Consider the following 15,463-nt stretch of genomic DNA (forward strand, 5'->3'; position numbering starts at 1 on the left):
ATAAAATGTTGAAAAAAAAACTCTGTTAAACACCACATAGAAAATATTTGAAAATAATTTAACTTTCACTAAATTTTGTCACACACACACACACACACACACACACACACACACACACACACACACACACACATACACACACACATACACACACGCACACACACACGCACACACACACGCACACACACACACACACGCACACACACACGCACACACACACGCACGCACACGCACACGCACACGCACACGCACACACACACGCACACACACACACGCACACGCACACACACACGCACACACACTCGCACACACACTCGCACACACACTCGCACACACACTCGCACACACACTCGCGCACACACTCGCGCACACACACTTACACACGCACACATACACAAATATAAATTGACCAAATAAATGCAGTCTTGAAGAGCATAAGTGTCTTTCATAACTACGAAAACACCTAACCAACCAACCAAACAAACAAACAAACAAACAAACACCTAACCAAACAAACAAACAAACAAACAAACAAACAAACACCTAAACAACCAACTAACCAACCAACCAGCCAACAAACAAACAAACAAACAAACAAACGACCAAACAAACACCTAGCAAACCAATCAAACAAGCACCCAATCAACCAAGCAACCAACTAAACAAACAATCAAACAAACACATAACCAGGCAATCAACCAACCAGCCAAACAAACACCTAACCAACCAACCAACCAACCAATTAAACACCTAACCAACAAACCAACCAACAAACCAACCAACAAACCAACCAACCAACCAAACAAACAAACAAACAAACAAACAAACAAACAAACACATAACCAACCAATCAAACAAACACCTAATCAAACCAACCAACCAACCAACCAACCAACCAAATACCTAACCGACCAATCAATCAAACAAACAACTTACAAACCAACCAAACACCTATCAAACTAACAAACCAACCAAATAAATGCCTAACAAACAAACAAACAAACAAACAAACAAACAAACACCTAACAAAAAACAAACAAAAAAAATAACAAATACCTAACCAACCAAAAAAAGAAAGAAAGAAAAAAATCACAATACACAATTAATATATTATATCAAATTACTACTAAAATGACCATTTTAGAAATTCAGTTAATTCAATTTTAGTTTGTTTATTAATACAAGATTACTAGATTGCACTAGAAGACTTTATTAACCAAATGCTGAGAAATACAGAACTAAAAGTTCCTCAACTAAAGAAAAGTACATTACCTAAACAAATCAATCAGTGTGCATATAGAAGTAAGCTTTATATATATATATATATATATATATATATATATATATATATATATATATATATATATATATATATATATATATATTTAAAGATCTTCATCTGGAGTCCAAGTTAATGTTGTTAACCTGGTCAGTCAGTGAGCTGAATTTTGTGAAAAGTAGAACAAGCTTTGAATCTTCATTCCTGCTCAACATCTGCTTCAACTGTGATGCATTTGCAGGATGTAAGCACTTGTGTTTCTGTGCGCATGAAGGTTTGGTGTTAATTCAAAGTGACAAAAAAAAAAAACATGAATAAAACAGTGAAGCTGCCATCCCCTCATCCCAAGTCATTAGCTAGTAACAGTGGTAGACAGCTGTGCTATATTCATGATGAAGTCACGGTGATGAATGTGCCACAGTTTAAAGCAAAAAGTATCATTTGTAAAGACAAAGAGAAGGAGAGAAAAGCAGAGAGTTATAAAGATGTGAATCAGCCCCACACAGAGTGTCCTCTCCATTATTCAGCCTTCATGACCCTGAACACTAGGTGAAAATGAGAGCAATAAGGATGCCAAGCTGCAGGCAAGACAGCTGTTTAATGGTGAGAATTAATGGCAGCCTTGCTCAAAGTCTACAGAAGGCAAGCCTGCAACCTTCAGCCAAATAAAGCGTGACAAGTGAAGCTTAAACTCAGTGGTGAACAGTAGCTAAGGATTTTTGGTAACGCTTTAATTTGAGGTCACATAGTTTCATGCACTTAAACAGGTTACATGCACTTTCTATAGAAGTTACAAATAATTATGCATAATCACATGTAACTAACCATAACACAATCTGACCCCAGCCATTTACAGTAGTATGTACAGTACATGTTAGGGATGCACGATATATTGGTGGCCATAATATCGGCCGATAAATGCAGACAAATGCTATTTTAAAGATTATCGTTATCAATCCCATGGCTAAATTAGTCAAATATCTTTAAGCTGATAAATACGCAATTGTACAGAACTGCCTGCCTCGCGCATGCGTGGGCAGAACTTGTTCAGACTTATCCAGTGCACTATAATGGATTTCCTCACATTGTTTATTCCTTCAAAGTCCGTCCTTTCTTCGTGTGGTATTGCTGTGTGTTAATAACTCAGTAAGTAACCACGTTCCTCATCATTGTAGATATGTTTGATTGATTGCCATTGCATATTTTGCTTTAGATCGCCTCAGGAAAAAATATTACATGTGTAAACATAACAGCAGCGATGCACACATGCTTAACAACCTGTTGGGTTGTTTGTAATCTAATATGATTATTTGTTATTATCAACGCCTTGCTTGCCATGTGTTGTGGATGTAAGATTGTATTCAGTTTGATCGGAATATTCATATTGATTATAACGAGCGCGTATGAGGACTGTCACCGCACACGCACGCACGCACACACACACACACTGATTTGACAGCCTTCACAGTAGCACTGGGGAGAGGTGCACCAGTCACTGAATTCAGCATAGGGGCTACCTTAGAATCTTTTAAAAATCCATCATAATGGGCGCAGAGGGAGGAGTGGGTGTGGCCGGCAGAGCAGGGGAGAAAGAGGGGAGCGAACAACTGTCAGTTGGCTCACAACACAAACCGCGAGGAGACGCATGATTTTATAGTTTACAAAGATCAAATGCAAGGAATAAAAGGTAAGTAATTTAATGCCCTGCTACATTTGTTATTCGTACATTTGTTATTCGTATTTACATACAGATAACCCCAATTTGATATATCATTTGAAGATAATCTGACTCAATTCTTTGAGTCTGAGAAAAGCGCAATATAAATAAAATGTATTATTATTAATAATCATGTTCATATAAAAACTATAAATGAGGAGGACTTCTCTCCTTCTGAACCCCAGGTCTGAATGCTGACACAATGGATAGCAGTGCAGCAGGTCTCTTGCCCTGTCTATTCCAACCATTAACCCTGCCAGTAATCCGGAGGATTTTAAACATAGGTGTGAACACAGCAGCACTGATATAGGCGATGTGTCTGAATGTAACGAACTCAACTGATGAAAGACCAGGTTCGCCATTCTCCAATTCTTGTACAGCTCTTCTGACATAAATGCTTGCAGCAAACAAACAGCTTTGCTGTATTGGCCCTGACAGCATCGCAGGGAAAAACATGCAATAAACCCCGTGGATCATGGAAACAAACACTTACAACCTATCATGAATGGCTAAATACTGTGTGCCGTACGCGAACTCCGCAGACTTAGTCTTACCCAGTCATTGGGTCTTACAGCTTGCCAGGTCTGCCTTGCCTTCGGAAAGCATGTGCTCTCATCAATAATTAAGAAGCAGGGTCTTCTCATAGGATAAGAAACTTGGCTATGAATAATAATGACAAACCAACACGTCACCACTCCACTAGCAGATTCGCACTACATCACTGATTTTGATCCCGCCCCAAAATTATTTTAAACCCAGAAGATGAAATCAGCAGACAAAAGCTCAAAGTTATCCAGTTTTCCCCATAATTAAAGCTGACAGGTGCTAACATTGCCTAAACTGATGCTCAACACACACAAATCTGTTAAAATCTCAAATAAAAGTACTCGAGGGTTTGTTGAACTGTTAAAGTGAATGATACTGTCTGGATTGGTGTTGTATATTACAGTCCAAAAACCTTGTAATAAACTGCCAGTACATTTTCTTCTATTTCTCTCTATATTATTTCTTATATATATTATATTATTTCACTAAAAATGTCAATAAAAGTCACTTTATTAACACGTACAGTTAAATTTTCAACATCAAAAGTCGACAAAGCAGAGATCAAGGTCCCAAGGTTACAAAATACAGAAACTGTAAATAACATATTTTTTTACAGTGTATGATAAACCAAAGCTCATCACAAACAACTTTTCCCACAAGCAGGGAAACATACCAATATATAGAAGGTCCTAGGTTTTATTCACACATCTACTAAACACCATGCGGACACATATAAAACTAAAATGAACCATAGTCAATTTCAGTAAAAAAAAACTGAAGTGTCATGCAGGGAGTTCTGAGGAAGTCAATTTACAGTTATTCCATGGTCTGTTGAAATTCTTGATTCTGATTGGCTGAAGGGTGTGCATTTTATTCAATGAAATGCAGAGCTAGTTCCAGTCAGTTTTGATCACAGTTCGAAATAAATGCGCCTCTCCCAAAACATGAGTAATTACCATAGCAACTTACATGCTCTGCACAGGTAACCAAAGACTATAGAATACACAATACATGTCAGTCGTATAGTTTTGAATTGGGGAAAAGTGTAACGGTCAATATGGCGAATGAAGCCCCACCAACTAGTACAGGAGCCAATCATCAATTGATATAGACCAGAAGACACCAATCTCGGTCCAGGAGGGCCGGTGTTCCTTCAGGGTTTAGCTCCAACTTGCCTGCAGGACACAGGCCCTCCAGGAACAAGTTTGGTGACCACTGATATAGACTGATGATTCTCCTTGGGAAAAGATCAGACCAGACGTTTGCTTTTACGACAGTTTGGTGGTCAACAAACGTGCTGGAATCTCAGCGAATACTTGCTTCACAGACATAAGAAGTATATCCACATAAAGCTTGAACTCTGTACTATGAACCAAGTGCACTTGAAAACAAGTTTTTTGGTTTTGTAATCTGTATGAAACAAACACAAGGTACAATCCACCCTGTCAAATGCACATCACTTGACAGCAATTACTCAAACACCCACAAACCTGTTAACAGTTTTATTTTTAGAGGAGATTTAGAGGAGATGCACTGCTATTTTTAGAGGAGATTTGCCATTAAGACCAAGTTGTGAATTACTGCAGAAGAGTAGTGCGATCAGACGATCATTATCTAGAGGATGATATTATGTAGAATGGCCATAAAGGAGGTTGTTGTCGTGATTTTGTTCCTTTCGAGTGTGCATGCACATTAGCTTGGCCAACATGAAATTATACTGGTTGTGTTTGATTTAGACGTTTAGAAACGGGACTGATGACACAGTTGTTGTTTAAGTTTATTGGTGAATCCAAATATGTAATGTAAGCATAAGCTTTGCTAACAGTTTTGGAGAATTTAATGCTTTCCTATTCAGACAGAATGTCTGAGCATACTGGCGTTTCAAAGATGGCGGGCGATTGAAATGACTTGCCTCAAAGGGACTTTGAGGAAACTGATGAGGATGGTTAATGGTGGACAGAACATGCACAAAATTAGAAAAAATGCTCATTTACTATGACACAAAATCAAGTTTTAAGAGTTTTTCAAGCAAAAATGTAGTTATTTTAAAGCCAAATCAGCAGTTTACGCCTTTAAACACTTGCTTCGGACACCAGGCAGTCAGCGACAGCTCTGCGAACAGCTCCCCGAGAGAAGCTTTACTTCAGCCAGACCATCTCAGGACCTGCCACTGGATATCAGTGCACTCTAGAACTCTTGCATCTCTTCAAAGAGGCGACCACATTCCTTTACCTCCACACCGTGCATTAAAAACCTTTAACACACGAGCCATTATTTATTCACCGTAAGTAAACTTAATGTTAACCAATTATCAGAATTTTTTCTGTAGCATTTTTACAGTTGTTGTTTTTTTTTACCATTGAAATCATGCCTATTGTTTACAGATGTGCTATCCAAGCCAGCTGTTATGCTTTCTTTATTAGTAAAGTCATGAATTTCGCCTTTCTGTACTCTATAAAAATAGAAACCTCGACTAAAGAGGATGAAAACAGAAACGCAAACGTGAACACTACAGCACACCAGCACAGAAGAGCATCCGAGAAACCTTTGTAGAGCTGATCAATTGCATTGTCTGAAGTTTTGCCATCCAGTTATCCTTTTAATAAGCAAACAAATTGAAAAGCAAGCAAACGGAGCCTTTCATAAACCTTTACAAATATGCGCTCATTTTCTCCAATTAAGTCATGAGTGCTGATAATGTGACAGCAAAATGACACAGCAAATACATTTCATTATTTCAACCCCAGAATAGTTATATGCGTAGGCTTGGCTTTAACATTCACAGGCATTTTTTGAAATCAGATGAACACAATTTTATTTAAAGATTGAAATAGATCTGTTGGAGTTTAGAAGAGTTGCTCTTTTAAAAACATAAATAAATATGTGTCTGCTGTCTTTTGTGTGACGAAGGTAGTCTTTTTGACTGATGATTTGAAAAAAAGAAGCAAAAACAAAACACAAACAAGTTATAGTTCACCTGAAGGTAAAAACTCTGTCAGTTTCTTTCTTTAAGACATAAAAGGACATTTTTAGGTTTTTATTCATCCCATTTACTAGTAGTTCATAGGGACTGTCAAAAAAGATAAAGAAATATGTGAAGCAGCAGATCATAAACGCTAATGTTCCTAAGTTTGGGAGTTGTAAATCTCATCTTGACTGCATTTATTTAAAGTACAGCAATATATGAATACTTTGAAAAATTGCTGCGATTTAAAATAACTTTTTTTGTTATCTATACTTGGATGATGGCTTGGATTATTATTTAAGTTAAACGATTGCTTACATGATGATTAAGTGAATTAATCACAATTTTAAGGGACATCAAATTTGGCTGACCATTTACAATAATAATTTTTTTAGCAAATATTTATTGGACACAACATAAAATGCATTTAAAGGTTGAGGTTAACCTATAACAAAAGCTATAGATCATAAACGAAGATTTGATTGAAAAGAAAATCTCAGTATTTTTCATAAAGTTCATATTTAAAGTTAAAGACAAATGTTAAAGTGCTGTTAAACGCAGAGATGATTTTTTTTTCAACATTCTTAAACATAATAGTTTTAATAACTCATTTTTACAGCTAATGATCTCCTTTATTTTGTCTTTGCCATGATGATAATAATGATGCATAATACATTCACCAGCCACTTTATTAGGTACACCTGTCCAGTTGATTGTTAATGCAAATTTTAAATCAGCAACAAGAGAAACAAAGGAAAATATTCAGTGAGCGGCAGTTCTTTGAGAGCAAATGCCTTGTTGATGTGAGAGGTGAAAGGAGAATGGCCAGACTGGTTCCAGCTAATAGAAAGGCAACAGTAACTCAAATAAACACTCAAGGTATGCAGAAGAGCATCTCTGAACGCACAACACGTCCAACCTTGAGGTGGATGGGCTACAACAGCAGAAGACCACACTGGGTGCCACTTGTGTCAGCTAAGAACAGGAAACCAAAGATACAATTCAAGCAGGCTCACCAAAATTGGACAATAGAAGATTAAAAAAAACATTGCCTGGTCTAATGAGTCTCGATTTCTGCTGTGACATTTAAATAGTAGGGTCAGAATGGCTGGTGGTGGTGGTGGTGGTGGTATAATAGTGTGGAGGATATTTTCTTGGCACACTTTAGGCTCATTAGCACCAATTGAGCACCAATTTCTTTTATGACCACACTGTACACATCTTCTGATGGCTACTTCCAGCAGAATAATGTGCCATGTCCTAAAGCATTGATTATCTCAGACTGGTTTCTTCAACATAACAATTCACTGTACTCAAATGGCCTCCACAGTCACCCGAACTCAATCCAATAGAGACCTTTGGGATGTAGAATGGGAGATTCGCATCATGGATGTGCAGCTGACAAATTTGCAACAACTGTGTGATGCTTTCAAGTCAATATGGACCAAAATATCTGAGGAACATTTCTAGTACTTTGTTAAATCTATGCCACGAAGGATTGAGACAGTTCTAAAGGCAAAAGGGGGTTCAACCAGGTCCTAGTAAGGTGTACCTAATAAAGTGGCCAGAAAGTATATGCCTAATTATTTGGCAAGATATTAGAATTGATCTAAAAGTGCAAATTAGGCTTAACTAAGTTAACTGGGCAAGTTGGGTTAATTAGCAAGTGATTGGACAACAGTGGTTTGTTCTGTAGCCAATCGGAAAAAAAACTAATGTTAAGAGGGTAATTAATTTTTATCTTACAAATTATTTTCATAATAAAAATGTTTTTATTCCAGCCAAACTGAAGAAAATAAAACTCTCCCCAGAAGACCAAACAATTTCCTTGCTCCACTAAACATCACTTTCACAAAAATTTCACAGAAGGGATACTATTTTCAGCAGTAAACGCATATATATTCACACACATGCATACACACACAGTTGAACAGTATTGCAAGTAGAATGGAGAATGATCATTGACAACAGGACCAAAGAGAATCTTTTCAGTGAATAACAATTGTAACAGCATGTCGCATCCCTGTGGATTTCATTTATATATGAAATACTTTCAATTTTAATGACAAAAACACCCCAGAAGCAAGCATAGCTTCAATTACACAGTTATACAGCAATGACTAAAAATATAGGTGAGGATCTTTTAGTGTCTCTCACTGTGCGCACATTCCCCTTCATACAGTGTCCCAAATATAAGCTCATGCATCTGAGCATTTAATGAGACAAGAAAATAAACGGACAAAATTTAACAAGCTCTAAAAAATGTGCTGTGCAGCGTCCAATAGGATTACGCACAGTGTTTCACTACTTCTCGAAGCCATGCATGAAACCCTGGCACGAGGGAGCTGACTTCTGAGTTCACCTCCAACTCATTTAACCATTTCACACACTCGGCACAGCAGGATAGCATTTCACAGCTCACCAGGAAAAAAAAAACTGATTTAAAGGGATAGTTCACACTAAGAAGAAAATTCTGCCATCATTTACTCATCTTTTTTAATCTGTTGGATACAAAAGTAGATATGCTGAATAATGTTGGAAAACTGTAACTATTGACTTGCATTGCAAATGGTTTTACAACTACACACAGTAAAAAGCGATTAGTTGACTTAATTTAAAGTGAGTAATATTAGCAGAGTGGGCGTCGTGGTGGCGCAGTGGGTTGCACAGTTTCCTCACAGCAGGAAGGTTGCTGGTTCGAACCCCGGCTGGGTCAGCTGGCATTTCTGTGTGGAGATTGCATGTTCTCTACAGTCTCAGGATTTATATGGTAATGAATAATTATACTGTATATGGCAATGTTGATGTATTTGGTCTTGACGGTACAGATCTGCTATGCTACTGCTTTGATTATTATGGCAGAGTAAGAACCGAGAGCTGCTACTGCCAGTATATACACAGACATGCTGTCTGAGAATATATAACACTGCTGCTGCAAACATAACATATGTAACCCCCATAGCAGATCTAACACAGGTGGAGCTGGGGTGGAGGAGGGTCTCCGAAAACACGCCACAGCTTAACAGTGTAAAACAACGGGGAGCCTTTAAACTAATAAGGAGCAAGCTCATTGGCTGCCAAGGTGGCAGCAACCAATCTCCTGAGCCATGAAGTTAAGGTGACCTATCAGTAGCCCCACACAGAATCTGCACACGCAGAAATCTACAGATTCAGCCCATCATTGAGTCTATTTATTTAGTTGTTTAAAGGTGTGTAAATTTATATTTATTCTGTTTTTAAATTAATTTCAGACTTCTATGAAAATGTGTAAATGATTTACTTACAATACAGTTTGTAAAGTAATCATTTCTGTCTTTTAGTAGATATATGGTAGATATATTATATGAGAGAGCAAATAAACGGATCTAATAGGATTCACACTGTAAGCATCAAATAAAAGTTTAAAAGGTATTGTTTTTTATTTAATATATTATGTTTTTAGTTATGATACACCCAAAATCATTACACATACAGTTGAAGTCAGAATTAATAACCCCCCTGAATTATTAGCCCCCCTGTTTATTTTTTCCCCAATTTCTGCTAATGGATGGAAGATTGTTTCAGCACATTTCTAAGTATAATAGTTTTAAAAACTTATTTCTAAAAACGAATTTATTTTCTCTTTGACATGATGACAGTAAATAATATTTTACTTGATATTTTTCAAGACCCTTCTATACAGCTTAAAGTGACATTTAAAGGCTTAACTAGGTTAATTAGGTTAACTAGACAGGTTAGGGCAATTAGGCAAGTTGCTGTATAATGGTGGTTTGTTCTGTAGATTATTGGGGAAAAAATAGCCTAAAGGAGCTAATAATTTTGTCCCAAAAATGGTTTTTAAAAAATTAAAAACTGCTTTTTTCTAGCCAAAATAAAACAAATAAGACTTTCTCCAGAAGAAAAAATATTATCAGACATACTGTGAAAATTTCCTTGCTCTGTTAAAAATCATTTGGGAAATATTTAAAAAAGAAAAAAAAAAATCAAAAGGGGGCTAATAATTCTGACTTCAACTGTAAATCCACATATTTTTTAGAATAATCTGAGCAGAAATAGCAAAAAATGTCTGCAGATTTTATCTAGCCTTAAGGATCAGTCTGCGCGCAGAGTTTCATGGCAGAATTTCCCTGTGAACTACCCCTTTAAATTGATTATTTAAAATACGTCCCTACACAGTAAAAAAATGCTGGACAACATGGAGGAATCATCTGTAGTAGTAGTAGGAACTACCTTAGTAGTATTTACAAATTTAAGTGGATTGAACATAAAACAATTATGGTCCACCCCATAAAACTTATAACCCCATATATTTATTGCACCATATTGTTGAAAGAATAATATTTTGTAGAATAAAATGTATGTACAATATAAGCCATATTATGTATTAAAATAAAAAAAAAATCTACATTTAGAAATGAATGAAACTGCAAAGTGAAGTGAAGATTTATGGCTCAGTGCAAGAGTAAAAATAAATTAAAAACAGCATTTTAACATTCTGAACCATAATTGAAACCTACAGTACAGGTACTAATTAATTAGTAATCCTGGCAAAATCCTGGCATATTTTACCTGGAGTAAATGGAGGATATCCATTGTGCACTTTAGCGTAAAATCACAACCAAGAGAGGAGTCCAGTGTAAAGAGAGTCGTGTTGTGTGTTTCTGCAGCCATGAAGTCGAAGTCTATTCTCAAAGCAACACCTCTCTTTCTCTCTCCAACACGCACACGCACAAGCACACGCACACACACACGCACACGCACCCGCACACGCACACACACACACACACACACACACACACGCGCGCGCACTCGCTCGCTCGCTGTCACCCTGCCTGCTGATCCTCACATCTCAGGCTGATTAGCTCTGAATAACTGATGAGCTTGGGTAAACAGGAGTCAGCACGACACAACAAATTCTGTTCACTCCTGATAAGGGTTTGTATGAACTCGTTCCATTAAGAATTTATGACAGTAACCCTTCAAGCCGGATGGATTACTTCCAGAGTCTTGACTTTATTTAACTAAAGATGCATGTTTTGAATTCCAAGTTAACCAGCAGGATGTTTCCCCTAATGACATCTCCGGCCCTGTTTTTTCTGTGACAGCAATTAAACCACTGGATTAGTGGAGGTCTGCAAGACCCTGTGCTCTGCCATTCAACTACTGACAGCCAATATCTGTGTTCATTTTGTCAGCTTTACTTAATAAAATATTAGTTAGCTTATACCACAATTATTAAAAAAATTATAGCATTTAATAATAATAATAATGTAACGTTAGAGATACATTAAATAATAATAATAATAGTAATAATAATTAAATAATAATAACAACAACAACAATAGTAATAATATTATTACAAATACATTAATAATATTAATAATAATATTGTAAATACATTAAACAATAATAATAATAATAATAATAATAATAATAATAATAATAATAATAATAATAATAATAATAATAATAATAATAGTAATAAGACTATTATAAATACATTAAATAATAATAATAATAATAATAATAATACTATTATAAATACATTAAAAATATTAATAACAATATTAATAACAATAATAATAATAATAGGATTGTAAATGCATTAAATAATATTGCTAATAATAAGAATAGTAATAACAATAGTAATAATATTATAAATACATCAAATAATAATATTATTATCATAAATACATTAAATAAAATATAAAAATATATATTATTATTATTAATAATAATAATAATAATTATGTAATGTTATAAACACATTAAATAAAAAAATTTAATATAATTTTAATAATAATAATGCTGTTATTGGGCTTTTTTGCATTCAGTAATGTTAAATATGAAAAACATGGTCTGTAAGATGGAACACATGGAAAACCATAGCCCTCTAATGTGGATTCTGTAGTGACTGCTGTTACATGCGTCTAAACTACCCTAACTTTTATCATCTAAACATGTAATATTGTCAGCAGGGTTCTGAATTTCCTGGCAAAACTATTGTATTATACAGTATATAAAAGAAAAAGTTTCCCATACTATTACTAATACATAATCTTTGTTATATTTGATATTATTGGAAATATTTGGAAGCAAATGTGCCTAGAAAGTATAAACATTTCAAATTAAAATGACTAATCTGTTTGACTGAAACTACACAATGATGGCATCAGTGCCATCAGTTCATCTCTGTCAGTCACACCATGCTACTTTATGCAGTAATTGTGAGTTGAGATGAACTGGACCTCAGAGCACTGAAACTTTTTTCATGTGGCTGATGCCATTTTGTCCTTGGACAAGAGTACAGTCCTCTCTATCTGATTAGGGGACGGTAGAGTGAACTATAGCAGCCATCCATTCATGACCTCTGTGGGTCACTAATGCGGTTCCACACAGCTCTGCCACACAGCTCCACAAAACACTGGACACAAAACATCCTCTCCTCCATAACTCCATCCTTCAAATAATCCAGACACTGGATTCTCAAATTCTCTGACATGTACTGTTGAGCATTACTTTAGCACAATTTAAAATGACATCATATTAGAAATGTTGCATCTGTACAGTAACTACCTGAAACACACACAAAACAAGACTTTAAGTTTTTTTAGTTAATGTTAAATGTTTAAGTAGTACATTGTAAATGTAAAACCAGCCATAAAGCATATTAATTTTGTCAATTTTGTGAGTCTGTTCAAGTGTGTTTTTAATATCATTGATTATGATGTTGCTAAATTTAATGTTCTGTTTCTGTCTCTAATACACTGATTTTATCACCTTTGCTCCAGAGCAATGCTAGATTTTAATTAATTTTTGGATCAGTTTTTATTCTAATATTTCCTGTTTTCATTTTTTGACTTTTTAGTAGTTTTGATTTTTAGTGCTATAAATTTATCACAATTAGTCACATTCAAAATAAAAGTTTGTTTTGACATAACACATGCATGTTTATTATATATTTTTATTTTGTATACACACACATAAGAGTTCGTTCAACCTCAGTAGAAAAGTCAAATAGTATCGAATGGGGATATATTTTATGATAAAAAATGGAAACTGCAAATCTATGCAATGAAGCTCCAAACACCGTAACAACAATAATGTCACTTGAGCATGTGTAGAACTAATACTCCAGGTAAAACAATCATTTCTACTCAGTTAACTAGACTAAATTGATTTGCAAAGAGAAAATTGTGAATCTACGTGACAAAGCTTCAAACACACGCAACAAGGAAATCATAACAACAAAGATATCACTCGAGCATGCGCAGAACAAATTTTCCAGGTAAAAAAATGTATCTGACTCAATTAATTCAACTCAATTGATTCGCAAATGGTAATTGCGAATCTATGTGACTAAGCTCCAAACACATGCAACGAGGCAACCGTAACAACAACAATAACGATGTCGCTTAGGCATGTGCAGAACTAGATCTCCAGGTAAAACAATTGATTTGACTCAATTAACCGACTCAATTGATTCGCAAACAGAAGTTGCGAATCTACGCAACAAAGCTCCAAACACACACAACGATGCAACCGTAACAACAAAAATGACATCACTTGAACATGCACAGAAGTAGTTCTCCAGGTAAAACAATTAATTCGACTCAATTAATTTGACTACAATGAATCGAAAATGGAAATTGCTAATCTTTGCAACAAAGCTCCAAACACACACAATGAGGCAACCGTTACAACAACAACGTTACTTGAGTATGCGCAGAACTAGTTCTCTAGGTAAAACAATTTAATTAGGCTCAATTAGTTAGACTAAATTGATTTGCAAATGAAAAGTGCGAATTGATGCGATGAAGCTCCAAACACAGGTAATGAGGCAACCGAAACATCAATGACATCACTTAAGCATGCGCAAAACTAGTTTTCCAGGTAAAACAATTTATTCAACTTAATTCATTTGACTAAATTGATACGCAAATGGAAACTGTAAATCTAAGTGATGAAGCTCCAAACACATGTAACGAGGCAACCATGACACTGACATCACTCGAGTATGCTTAAAGGATCACGAAACACCAAAACACATTTTTTGAGCTGTTGACAGTCATATATGTGTCCCACACTGCTAAAAACACTATTAGGACACCTATATTTCACTAAAAAGTGTAAATTGGTTGTTTTTGCGTTATTTCAAGCAAATTCGTACTTCCGGTTTGAAACGAATTTTTGAAGCTGCGTCACGGTCATGACATAATAGCGTTGTATTCCAGCGTGCAGACTGGACGTCTGTGCCAGAGTGAGTCTTATTACGTCTTACAGTGTGTTGCATTAATGCATGAGTAAGGCTTGGTTCAAACCAATCAGCGCGCTCTATTGTGCAACTTCATTAATATTCATTACTGTCAGAGTGTAGACGGCAGAGACGCCACGTTGTATTGGCAAAACAAGCATGAAGTGTTGCTTTTATAGTTTGCTGCCGTTAAGTTTTGTTTTCATTTTCTCTCTGTGAGAGCGCAGCTGGACTCACGTGTGGATTAACAGTGTACGCGACGCGCGACAACAATAACTTGCGTGTCTAAGGAGGATAATTGTTTACCTGAGAGCTGCTCTCATCTGCAAACGCTGAGATCCGGATTCGCTTGTAGTCTCCTCTTAATAAAGACGCGGCTCTAGTTGCTGTGGATTGTCCTGTCTCTACAGATTTGGTAAGTGAGCGACCAGTGCTCTTTGTTTATTCAGTTTGTTCGTATCGAACTAAGTTAACCATTGCACCGAGTGTAAACAAGTTAGCACTAACAGTTACAACCAAACTATAACCTCGTGTTGGATTTTGAGACCGGAATAACACACGCGGCTTTCTGACGCTACCTGCCGTGTGCATCTAAGTTTCCGGGAAATGCTGAGTTTTTTTTTTCTCTCATTCGCCGTGCGGTATCAAACATTGCATGAAAAATACACGCTTAGAGCAGTTCCTCGAATCAAATATCACGTT

The 15,463-nt window shown here is 36.0% G+C and overlaps 1 protein-coding gene across 17 annotated transcripts in view; it reads right to left on the bottom strand.

Annotated features, from left to right (window-relative positions):
• The window catches only part of znf385b (zinc finger protein 385B), a 299,871-nt gene that overhangs the window by 48,265 nt on the left and 236,143 nt on the right, over positions 1-15,463 (bottom strand). The gene's annotated exons all lie outside the window — the stretch shown is intronic.

This window comes from Danio rerio, chromosome 9 (assembly GCF_052040795.2).
Source record: "Danio rerio strain M-AB ecotype USA chromosome 9, GRCz13ab, whole genome shotgun sequence".
Taxonomy (NCBI): domain Eukaryota; kingdom Metazoa; phylum Chordata; class Actinopteri; order Cypriniformes; family Danionidae; genus Danio; species Danio rerio.